This window comes from Carlito syrichta, unplaced genomic scaffold, assembly GCF_000164805.1.
Source record: "Carlito syrichta isolate Samal-C Ts95f unplaced genomic scaffold, Tarsius_syrichta-2.0.1 Scaffold314363, whole genome shotgun sequence".
In the NCBI taxonomy this organism is placed as follows: Eukaryota; Metazoa; Chordata; class Mammalia; order Primates; family Tarsiidae; genus Carlito; species Carlito syrichta.
The window spans coordinates 342,446-353,609 of NW_007258459.1; positions in this window are offsets into that span (position 1 = coordinate 342,446).

The window sequence follows — 11,164 nt, forward strand, 5'->3', positions numbered from 1 at the left end:
ATGTCATCATGATTATTATTTTTAAGTACCACTCACTGGGCACTTTCTATATGCTAAAAACTTTCATAAGTATTTTATACAGACTATCTCATTAAACCTCACCATAACTGCCTCCCCATTTTATAGATAAAGACACTGAGGATTAGAAAGCTGGTACGGATTAAAGGGGGAATCCAGAGCCCTCATTCTTTGCCATTTGCTATACTCCTTATAAAAAAAGGGAAGTAAAATTTAAGCAAAGAAAAAGACACAAGAAATCAAGAGACAAAAGTGAATGAGTCATGCCTCTCAGGAAGAGGAATATAATGGGTTTATGAGCTAGTAGAGAGTTTTCCCAAGACTAATTTGTGCTCTGTACATAGAGAAAGGTGTTTTGAAAAGAAGAGAGAAAGGGGCTAAAAGGCAAAGAGATACCCTTGATCAGTTGAAAACTAGACAAGAAAGTAATTCCCAAGATCAAGTTTCAATGTCAGCTAGAAAGTAGGACAAGTGGCAGATTTTCATTTGTTTAGTTTCACCAATGAAATGAATACCAGAATTTTGATTTGACATTCACTTATAATAAAGTTTTATAATTATCTGTTGTTCTATTCTCCAGCCTGGACACTGCTATGACATTTTTCTTAGAAGGTTGCCAGTGTTTAGATTTCATTCGTGAAAAAACACTAGTTTTAGAGGTATACATCTTGTGGTGCTAAATAAAGTTAACTCCACAACAACTGCTACAACCACCACACTACAGATCATACCCACGGCTAACAAACAGAGCCTACTACCTGTCAGGTATCACACTAATTGGGACCAACACTCCACTTAATATTCAGAATTATTTCCATGTGTTAAGTATTATCATTACCCAGTTCAGTCTACCTCTGATGCCCACTGAATGGCCCTCTCATTGATATCTGGGTAAGAACCTAGGAATTAAAAATATTTATTCCATTAGAAAATAAATAACTTATTTTGTTGTGCTAACCACTGCAACATTATATAGTTTATGCTCACTCTGTGAATATGCTCTGTTACTCTCAAGTAGCGATCTAGAGGAAGCAGCTACATGATGTGGGGGGGAAAGACGTAACCTCCCTTTCTTTCTGGTAAAGTTTACCAGAGAGAGACAGAAAGAAAGAAAAAAAAAGATGATTCTTGTGCTTCAAAATGAGATGGTGCTGAAAAAGAAAATCACTCCTGTGCAGGGTGAAATAATAATTATTGCCAAGGTAAGTTTTGATTAGGAAATAAACAAAAGATAAAATCATAAGCACTAAGTGACAGAAGCTAGATACAAAAGGTTACATATTACATAATTTCATTTATATAAAATATCCAAAATAGATAAATCCATAGAGACAGAACAGAGATTAGTGGTTACCTGTAGCTGAGGTGAAGGGAGATAGGGGAGAAACTGGTTAATGGGTAAGGGCTTTTACTTTAGGAGTTTTGGAACTATACAGAGGTGGTGGTCGCACAGCATTGTGACTATACTAAATCCAACCGAATTTTTCTCCTTAAAATGATTAATTTTCTCTTATGTGAATTAAATCTCAATATATTATTATTAAATTTTAAAAAAGAAAATAGAAAAAGTTGAAATTCTAAGATGCAAAGGGATTTTTTTTTAAACTTTTTCCCCAGAATTTTTAGAGAATCAATATAAAAGAAGAAAATCTTATCCTCCTCATGTTTGAGTTTAATTTTAGGGGGAGGAAGAAAGAAGTTTTATTTTTTATTTTTGATTTTCATTCTCCACAAAATCACATATAGAAATGCACCAGGGCAACAGTAATCTTTCTCCACATTGGTTACAACCACTACAGTGCAAATACATAGAAAATATATCAGACAAATAAGCGAATTCTTCACTGTGAAGAGAGTATTCACTCCACTCAAAAGCGTTCAAAGAATAACTGCAATTGTAATGAAGAAAGGCAACCTTTAAATTAATTTAGAGGCAGTGCTCAGTTTGCCATTTGTGTTAGTTCAGGTTCTTTGGCCAGCAGACAGCGAGTCAGCAATAGACATCGAAGAGATTTACTGGGAGTAAAGAGAAGGAAGTAGAAGTAAGAGGGGAGACCTTCCAGACCATGATGCAGGTCTAACTCCTGTGAAGGAGAGGAAGAGGTGGGAGATTTTGGCAGGATACATCTCAAGTTCCAGGATAGCTCCACGAAAGGATTGGTCAGGCCAATAAAGAGTCCTTTGAGCCAATGTTCCACTAGAGTCTGATATGTTGAAGGCACAAGTCTATACGAATAGCTTATTCACCAGCTGTAGGAAGCTTGGCCTCAGCATGACACAAGGGATGTTGGATCTAGCACTGTTGGATCTAGCACAACAGTAGCTGGGTTCTTCAGCCATTGTGTTTCTACAATATGAGATCTTAGAGACTCATTTATGGTGCCACATCAACATATTTTTTCTAAGTCTCTACTACAGAACTGGCAATATATTAACTCTCTGTCCCTCATAGCCATGAAAAATAGGATGGTGTGGCTCATTCAAACCTGAAAATAATATTCAATTTTATTTTAAGTAATAGTTCCTGTAACTTCTCTCTCCTAAATCTTTGAGGTATGTTGCTAGGAAGGGAGGGGAAATAAAACACATACATATCATTGTCCATATTCTAAGAAAAATTTCAGCCAGCAAAGAAACTAATCAGATGAGAAAGTAAAAACCATGTGTGTAATCCATAAATGACAAGTCAGATCTTGCACATCAAGTGTGATAGTTTATTAATATTAATTGGAAAGTTTACCCAAAAAAATACAGGGTCATTCATGAAGGTGTTAGTTCTTCCCCTAACCATGAAATGAGTTATAAGCCTCATCTGCTAGAGCAGCATGAATATTCTGCAACTTGTATCCAATGGTTCTGTAAAATTGTAATGTTTGTCTGAAATCTAGGGCAATAACAAAACTTGATATGTCAGAAAATATTAATGTTAACATATTACCCAATAAATCCAATTTTGTGGAGGGAGTAAGGTACCTGGAGAGGATCTGTTTGATTTCATTGGACTTAAGAAAATAATAATGGGAAACAAAATCTATATCTAGACATGTTACAAGAAAATGCTTTCAAAATAATGTAATAAAAATAATAACATTCATATATGTATATACACAAATATAATTTTAAAAATAAGAAGAAATAAAAGCTAGAAAGACTATATACAAGAATAAAATTTTATCATACACAGAAGTAGGTACTATGCTTAGCTAAGAGTTTTTTGAAAGCTAATGCTGATGTGTCTATTTTGGACCAGATAATCAGCCCCTTTTAGAATAAAATGCATTTTCTATCAACTTTTTGGTCATGGTAGCAATAATTTGCTAACCAAAAACTAAATAAATGACCTAAAAGTTAAAGTACATCTGAAGGTATTCCACTTATATCCTAGGAGATGTTTTCTCTTGTTGTAGTATCTGGTTTATTAACTTCAAGGGTTTCTGTGCAAAAGTTCTCTCATTGTTTTGTACTGGGGCTTTTCCTCCATAGTTCTAAATGAGTATCCCATTTTCTACCTTTAACCCTCAGTATAAAGAAAGTAGTATCCCCTAACACTGTGTGAAGAAAGACTTGTCCCAAAAGATGAGCTCAATGGAATAGATGCTGGGAATATCAATGCCTATGATATTGGCTGTTTATTTCTCACAAGGACCACCATGGGAGGACCCAGGAAGCTTAACTGCGATTGGACCACAGGTCTTCTGCCTCACACCCTACTTTGGACTAGTTTTGTCTTGGATCTGGAAGATAGAAACACCGATTTCATGGTCAGCAGGCAGTTTAGCAATCACATACAGAATGGAGCAATCAAAAAGGTGAGCAGATGAATATTCCCTTTCAGAGGATAAATTACCTTTTCCTGGAAAATGATTATTGGCTAACAATGAAGTGGTAATTTACTTCCCTCCAGCCTATAATAAACAAAAATACAAAGTAGAATACAATTTTCAACAGCTGTGTAGGTGATTATAATCACCTTTTAGCCTTGAAACCAGTCCCTATCTCATCAACTATGATACATAAATACATTTTTTTTTATTTTCATGGCTACAAAAAGAAATAATTTTCTGTGATTCAGCTTGGCAAGTTGTCTATAGTGCCACCTAATCCCAAGCTTTACAGAGTATGATATTTCTTTCGAAGTAAACCTGTTTCCTAATTCAGAGTACCCTCTTGCCTTCAGGAACTAGTTGGAGGCAGTCAGCTCTATTATGGAAAGAGGAGAAAAGAGGTGCATTATGTAAGTCAGTAATGACTGAGCTGGTTGCTCTACAGGGATGGCAGTACTCTGGGTAGAGAAGTAAATGTTCTTCTAGGTAGAATTACTGGTTTTAGTGGGTCTTTTCGTTATATGAAAGCCAAGCCTAGAGCAGGAGAAGTTGCAACAGAGTATGACATTAGTTGGAATACATGGGACAGGAATTCGGAAGTTGTCTCTAGATGCTACAGCAGGGTAAGGGACAGGAGAAGATAGCACATCATGGGGCCCTGGAGAAGAGAGGAGACGGAAGAAATTCTGGAATAGAAAGCAGGGGATGGAGGACTCTGGCAGCAACCTGGGACCTAAGAGGAAAGAGCTCCAAGAGATGTCCTAGATAAGAGAGTGGCCAAGTTTGGAATCTATCGGAAATGGATTCCTGCTTTGTCATATAATTACCTTCTGTCAACACTATGCCTTCAGAAAAACAATGTTAGAATCACCAGTCTTGGGCTAGTAGTGCTTTGGGACTTGGAGAAATATATAAGAGATATCTGGTGGAAGCAGAGATGTCAGCATGTATACAGAAGCAGGAATCCAGAGCAAGAGATGGCAGAACACAGCAGAACCTCACCAGTGCTGGAAAGCTCAGGAGTAGAGAGCTGGTCACCCTAGAATAAGTAGGACTACTCCATTTTGTTTGGAACACTAGACAGAAGAGCTCAAAAGACCAAAGAACTTAGGGAACACCAGATCTCAGTGAAAATGTTAATCTAAACTCAAAGTCTCTGAAAAACAAAATTGAATTTGTTGCCAATATTTAAAGGTGAGGCAAATTTCATTTTTCTTAAAAAAAAAATCCAGATTTTTTGGTTAAAAAAAAGACAGAAAGAGAGACAACCTAAAAACTCTAGCCTTGAATTCCCTAGTGCTGTATAGCAACTGCTACCTTTACCAAGAGCAAAGATTAAACAGTTCAAAACAAACTCAACATTCCCTATTGCCTACCTCTCACATCAAGTCAGTCTTTTATATGGTTGGCCTGCCCCTGGAGGCACCGATTCTGCAGTCCCTGATAGCACAGAATTTAAAGGGTCTATCCTTGACTTAAGACATTTTCTATATATTTGTAATGGTTATATTCGCCTTGCCTGTAGTGACTGCTCAAAAGACTTTTAGTGAATTCCTTACTTTTGTACTTTGAGATGAAATGTAAGCTAATTTGCCAATATACATGTGACCTCCATATCAGTTTCATGCTCATGAAAGGTAGGTGTGCTGGTTATTCTGCATTTGCCACCAGATCCATTCTCTGCTCTTCTTATCCTGGATCCTGAGAAGTTATTTTCAATATATCTGCCAGATCTATTTATCCTCTGACTTCCGGTTAAGTTTGGTCGATGAGAATCATCTGTAAGAGAATGGAGGCCAAGGGACTGGGGAAGATGGAGTATTTACTTCCTCTCATGGTTCTATAACCGCCATAGGGTCCCTTGGATAAGGTCAGGTCTGCGTGGCTGTGATAATGTGTGATCCCCTTCAGGCTTAGAGATGGTACCAGTTTCCTCTCACTGCTGGTCCCTGGTGCTTTCCAACACTTTTTAGTTCTCTTAACCCCATCTACACCTTATAAATTCAGGTACAAAAGTAGTTGGACAGCAAGACCAGAAGGAAATAAAGAAAAAGATTTCCAATGAGTCTTGAAAAAAATTGGACAGCACAATCTTGCAGATTGGTTTTTACAAGGCTTACTTGCCTTAATCAGACACTTAAACAGTTGAGTGTTTTGGGTCATCTCTTCTCTGGAGCCTTTCATTTCATGTGTAATTAGAAACATGCCAGTCTGTAATGATGGCAACCTTCAAAATGGTCAGTCTGTCACTTCCACGCCCCTGACTCAAGACACAAATGCCTGCCTGATTACTAAGAGTCTTATTTAGGGCTATTGTTTCCCACATCCCTGCCAACTCCTCCTATCTCCTGATCTTTATCATCTTGCATTCTACTTAAAGAAGGGTTTAAAAAGAAAAATGAAAATCTCATAGACACTCACATCAGACTGTATTCATAACCAAGGTAAAATGCTTCTGGTCTTGTCACTCAGTTTTTGTTTCCTTGTCTAAATCTAAGAATAACCTGCAGTCAGTTGCAAAACAGGGAGGAAGTTTTCCAAAGAGCACGGGGGTGGAAGAAGTCAACCATGAAGTAAATTCCACTATGAAGAATCTGGTTGGATTCCATCACGGCCTCCACTTACATTTCCCAACTTTTTTGGTCATGATATTTATTGTTATTAACTTTAGAAATAGCTACTATCTTTGGTAAAACTACTCACACCTGGTAGATAGTGTTCTTTAAAGAGGACACTAATTCTAAAAACTCCTTAGCTTCTCTATTGGCTGAAACTGTAAAAAAATAAGCTTTATTTTCAGAAGTGATTAATTTTATTCACTTTTTAAAAACTGATTACTACAATAAAATGCAGCAGATTTCGGTAGATAACTGTTTTTTTTTCTTTTTTTTTTTTTTTTTTTTTTGAGTTGGAGTCTCACTCTGTCGCCCAGACTGGAGTGCAGTGGCCGCTCCCGGCCACCGCAGCCTCGACCTGTTGGGCTCCGGCGAACCTTCTGCCTCAGTCTTCCAAGTAGCTGGAACTACAGGCACGTGCTACCATGCCCAGCTAATTTTTGATTTATTGTAGAGATGAGGTCTCGCCAAGTTGCCCAGGGCTCAGGCAATCCACTCACCTTGGCCTCCCAAAGTGCTGGGATTACAGGCTGAGCCACCGAGCCCAGCCGATAACTGTTTTCAAATTACTTAAGTTTCAAAGCCTGATGTTGGTTTAGAAAATGCAATGTTTTATCTGTAATAAAGTAGGATTGGCACTGAGAGGTAGATATACTCCAAAAATGAAACAACAGAATTTTAGTTCCTTGAGGGTCGGTAATATCCCCACTGTATGGTCATTGCTTCAAGCACAGTGCCTGGCACATAGGAGATGCTCAATCAACATTTACTGAATGAAAGAAATGCCTTGGTGGCCAATTATCTTGGCAGACTTCAACCATTCCAACACCAAAAGTAGGAAAAATTATCTACTTTTGAGGTGTAGTGATGCTCATGCCCAGAACACAATTCTTATTTGACAGAGATACCCACAATAGCATACAAAGGTTTTGACTGGCTCTCTGCACTCACATATGAAGAATACACTCTAGTTTGCAGAGAGGATAATGGGAGCCAGCAGTACAAGTCTTCAAGTGGTACTTACTTCATTTAAAACTAAAAGACAAAGACATTTTAAACTAGATAGACAAAGACAGAAAAAGAAGCAGTGATATGACCTGTGTGAGAAAGCAGAATTACAGCAACAGAGCTGGGCAAAGGAAAAAGCAATTAGTAGGTTTATCTTCATGTAGCTTCAAGAATAGTGGCTGTTAAAATTACCATGCAAGTTGGTGGTACCTGGATTTCCTTTCAACAAACCTTGAACTATGTAGTACTTAAGCTCCTTCCTGAGAATCATCCAGTGACAGCCAACAGGAATGAATTGCACATCACTGCTGTTGGGGCTCAGAAAAGTAATACCCCAAATGAAGACCTCAGAAGCAGCATCAGAAGTAAAAGACTCTTTCTGACCTCCTGCCCTCCATCCCTGGTCCCTCATTCTTTCCCAAGGCTAGCCATAGAAACTAAAATCCCTCTTTCCCAATGTGGGTCATAGAAACCAGAACCCCTTTTCCCAAAACCAGGCATAAAACCTAAAAATATTACTCTTTCTCCCCTGCTTTTCTGTATGGAAACTAGCCATAAAGAAATTATCTGACTGAACTTGCTTGATTGTAGGCCATAAGACCCCCATCCCAAGAGAGGGTCCTTCCCCACATGCAGAAGGAAGGAGTATAGCATAGAGAGGCCAGAAGAATTCGGACTTGCTGGGTCTCCTTATTCGGTCTACTAGTGTTAGCTCAACCCTTTTTGTCCTATTATACTTCTACATGGCTGTCCATATTTTGTTGAACCTAAGTGGACAGTTTCCCCAATATCATTGTGCCTTCATTCTGAAGGCTTCTGTGTCACATAAAACAATGATCAAATATATTTGTATGCTTTTCTCCTAGTAATCTACCTCTTATCAGAGATATTCAGCAAAACTTCAGAGGGCAAAAAAGGATATTTTTCCCTTAGCCTCTACATTGCTTAGACCACGGTGGTCAACTGTTTCTGAACTTTCTTTGGTAGCAAAACAAATGGAGTGCTGAGAAGAAGAGGGTTAGTAGCACAAAAACTCTTTGGGTAGTAAGGACAATGGATTATGTTTATAGATCTATTTGGTGATATGAGGGGGGACCCCCAAAAACCCCAGAATTTATTCATTAAAAATTGTGTATTTATTCTTACATCTTTACACTTCAGTCGCTTTCAAAGTACTCTCCATTTGATGCAATACACCTATCAAGATGTTTTTTCCACCACTGCTCAAAACAGTCTTTGAACTCATCAATTTTGGTGACTTTTATTTTCACCTCTTCCACATTGGCAAAACATTCCCCTTTGAGATTTTTTTCATCTGGGGAAACAAAAAAGAAATTCATTCAAGGCAAGATCTGGTGAATAGGGAGGGTGGGGCATAGGGGTGATGTTTTTGGTCAAAAACTGCTGAACACTCAGCGCAGAGTGGGCCAGTGCACTTGTATATCACCCCTCATGAAGTGAGCAAACACATTGAAAGAATCTCCAAAAAAAAAAATTATTTGATGCCAAACACAGCCTCTGAGAAGCTAGCTGGTACACTGATGCTAATGGGCTGATAGGTTTCTAGAACACTTACCTAGTGGGGAAAGCCTGTACTACAAGGGTCCTGCCCTCTAAAAAGATAATTTCAGTTTTTTTTGGGGGGGTTCCCCCTTCATAGTGACTCCTTTAAGAAAGAGTTAGAACTAAAAATGTATATGGAATAGCTATGCTATTCAAGAAGAAAAACTGTATGTCACCAAAGTAAATTAAGGTATCTTCTAATACTAATATATCAATTTTAAAAATAATGAACTCTTCAATACAGATTTATTGTGACTATATCAAAGAGGGAGGGGCTCATTAGGTGCTAATTTTTTTAAACACCTATATCTCTCTTTGAAAGAGGAAGGCTTATCTAACTCAATTCCTTTGACAGCATCAAAAAACCCAGTGGTGATAGAACTAAGACAGCCCAGGGAGCAAAAAGACTTATACACATGGTAAGCCATTCAAACAATGAAAAAGATTCAAAATTTCAGATCATAAGCCTAAAAGTGTAAGGGGTATTTATTATCTAACAAACAAAAATGTACATTTTTAAATGTACAGAAAAAAAAAGAGAAAGAGAGAACCTATCGTTTCAGGTCATCAAGTAAATACTAGTGGTTGTTTCAGGATGTGACAGTACTCAAAGCCCGCCTTCTGAACTGCAAGAATAATCCTTCATTCTTTAAAATAAGGTTTAGGCCAGGCTTGGTGGTTCAGCCTGTAATCCCAGCATTTTAGGAGGCTGAGGTGGGTGGATTGCTTGAGCCCGCGAGTTTGAGACCAGCCTGGGCAACTTGGGGAGACCTCATCTCTATAAAAAAGAAAAAAAAGAAAATCGCACCTGTTGTTCCAGCTACTTGGAAGGCTGAGGTGGAAGGATTACCAGAGCCCAGCAGGTTGACGCTGGTGTGGCCATGAGTGTGCCACTGCACTCCAGCCTGGGCAACAGAGTGAGTCCCTGACTCAAACAAATAAAATAAAATAAGGTTTAAAGTCACTTCCTCTGGGTAGGTTTACCTGGATCCAATTAGATGTTCCTTCATAGGACATTTATGGATAGTTCTTTGTTCCTCTCTCTACCAGAGAACTTGCATTATATCGTACTTATATTCATCTCTAATAAGACTGTAGCTCCTACAAGAGCTAGGACCATGTCTGTCTTCTGAATTCCCAGGACCCATAGCAGTGCTTGGTTTATAGGAACGTTGAAGGAACAGTCTTTGGATTTGTTGAATGGGAGGGTTTTTTAAAGTCAGGAACCATGCTTTACCTACCCCATAACAAAAGCAAAATACGTGAGAAATTTTCAGTATTATGGGCCCTATCTCACCAAGGCAGAAGGAAAGAACTCATGTTCCCAGGCTCTCATTCAGCAAGGGCATAGTGAATGGTTCAGAAAGCAGTGGAAGGCAGTAGGGCCATGACAGAAATTCAGTTTCTGAATGACCAGTGAAAGAAGAGCAACAAGGTTTCAGAAGCAGCACCACCAGAGATCCTGTAATACTTTTTTTTTTTCTTTTCAAACTGGCTAGATCAGTGATTCTCAACCAGGGGAGATTTTGTTCCCCACCCCCATCCCACCAAACACCTGCAATGTTTGGAGATAGTTTTGGCTATCACAACTAGAAGGGTGCTGCTGGCATCCAGTGGGCTGAGGTCAGGGATGGTGCTAAACATCGTACAGTACATAGGACAGTCCCTTACAACAATGTTAATTGTGCTGAGGTTGAGAAACCTTGAGCTGACTAATCTTTGTTGCCTGCAACTAAAGATGACTATCTTTGCCTTTCTAAGCCCCAGTTTTCCCATTGGGATCATGGCAACAATAATCAACCACTTCTTAAGTGTTAAGTGGTGAGACTTAGAATAACAAATGTAAAATTTATAGAGTACAGCTTGGCACATAATAACTGCTTAATTATTATTAGATATTTGTAGTAATTATTATCATAACACAAGCTAACATTTATCTGCATATATTATGGATGTATTAGGTACTGTGTTAAATGTCTTAAAAATTGACATTATATATGCCCCAGTGCTCAAAACATGCTTGGTGAAAGAATAAATGTTGATGTATGCCTGTTTATTAAATGATCACATGCATAAGACAAATATAAAGGACGTTAAAAATGTTTATCAGGACACAATACTAAAAAGAGTAAATTA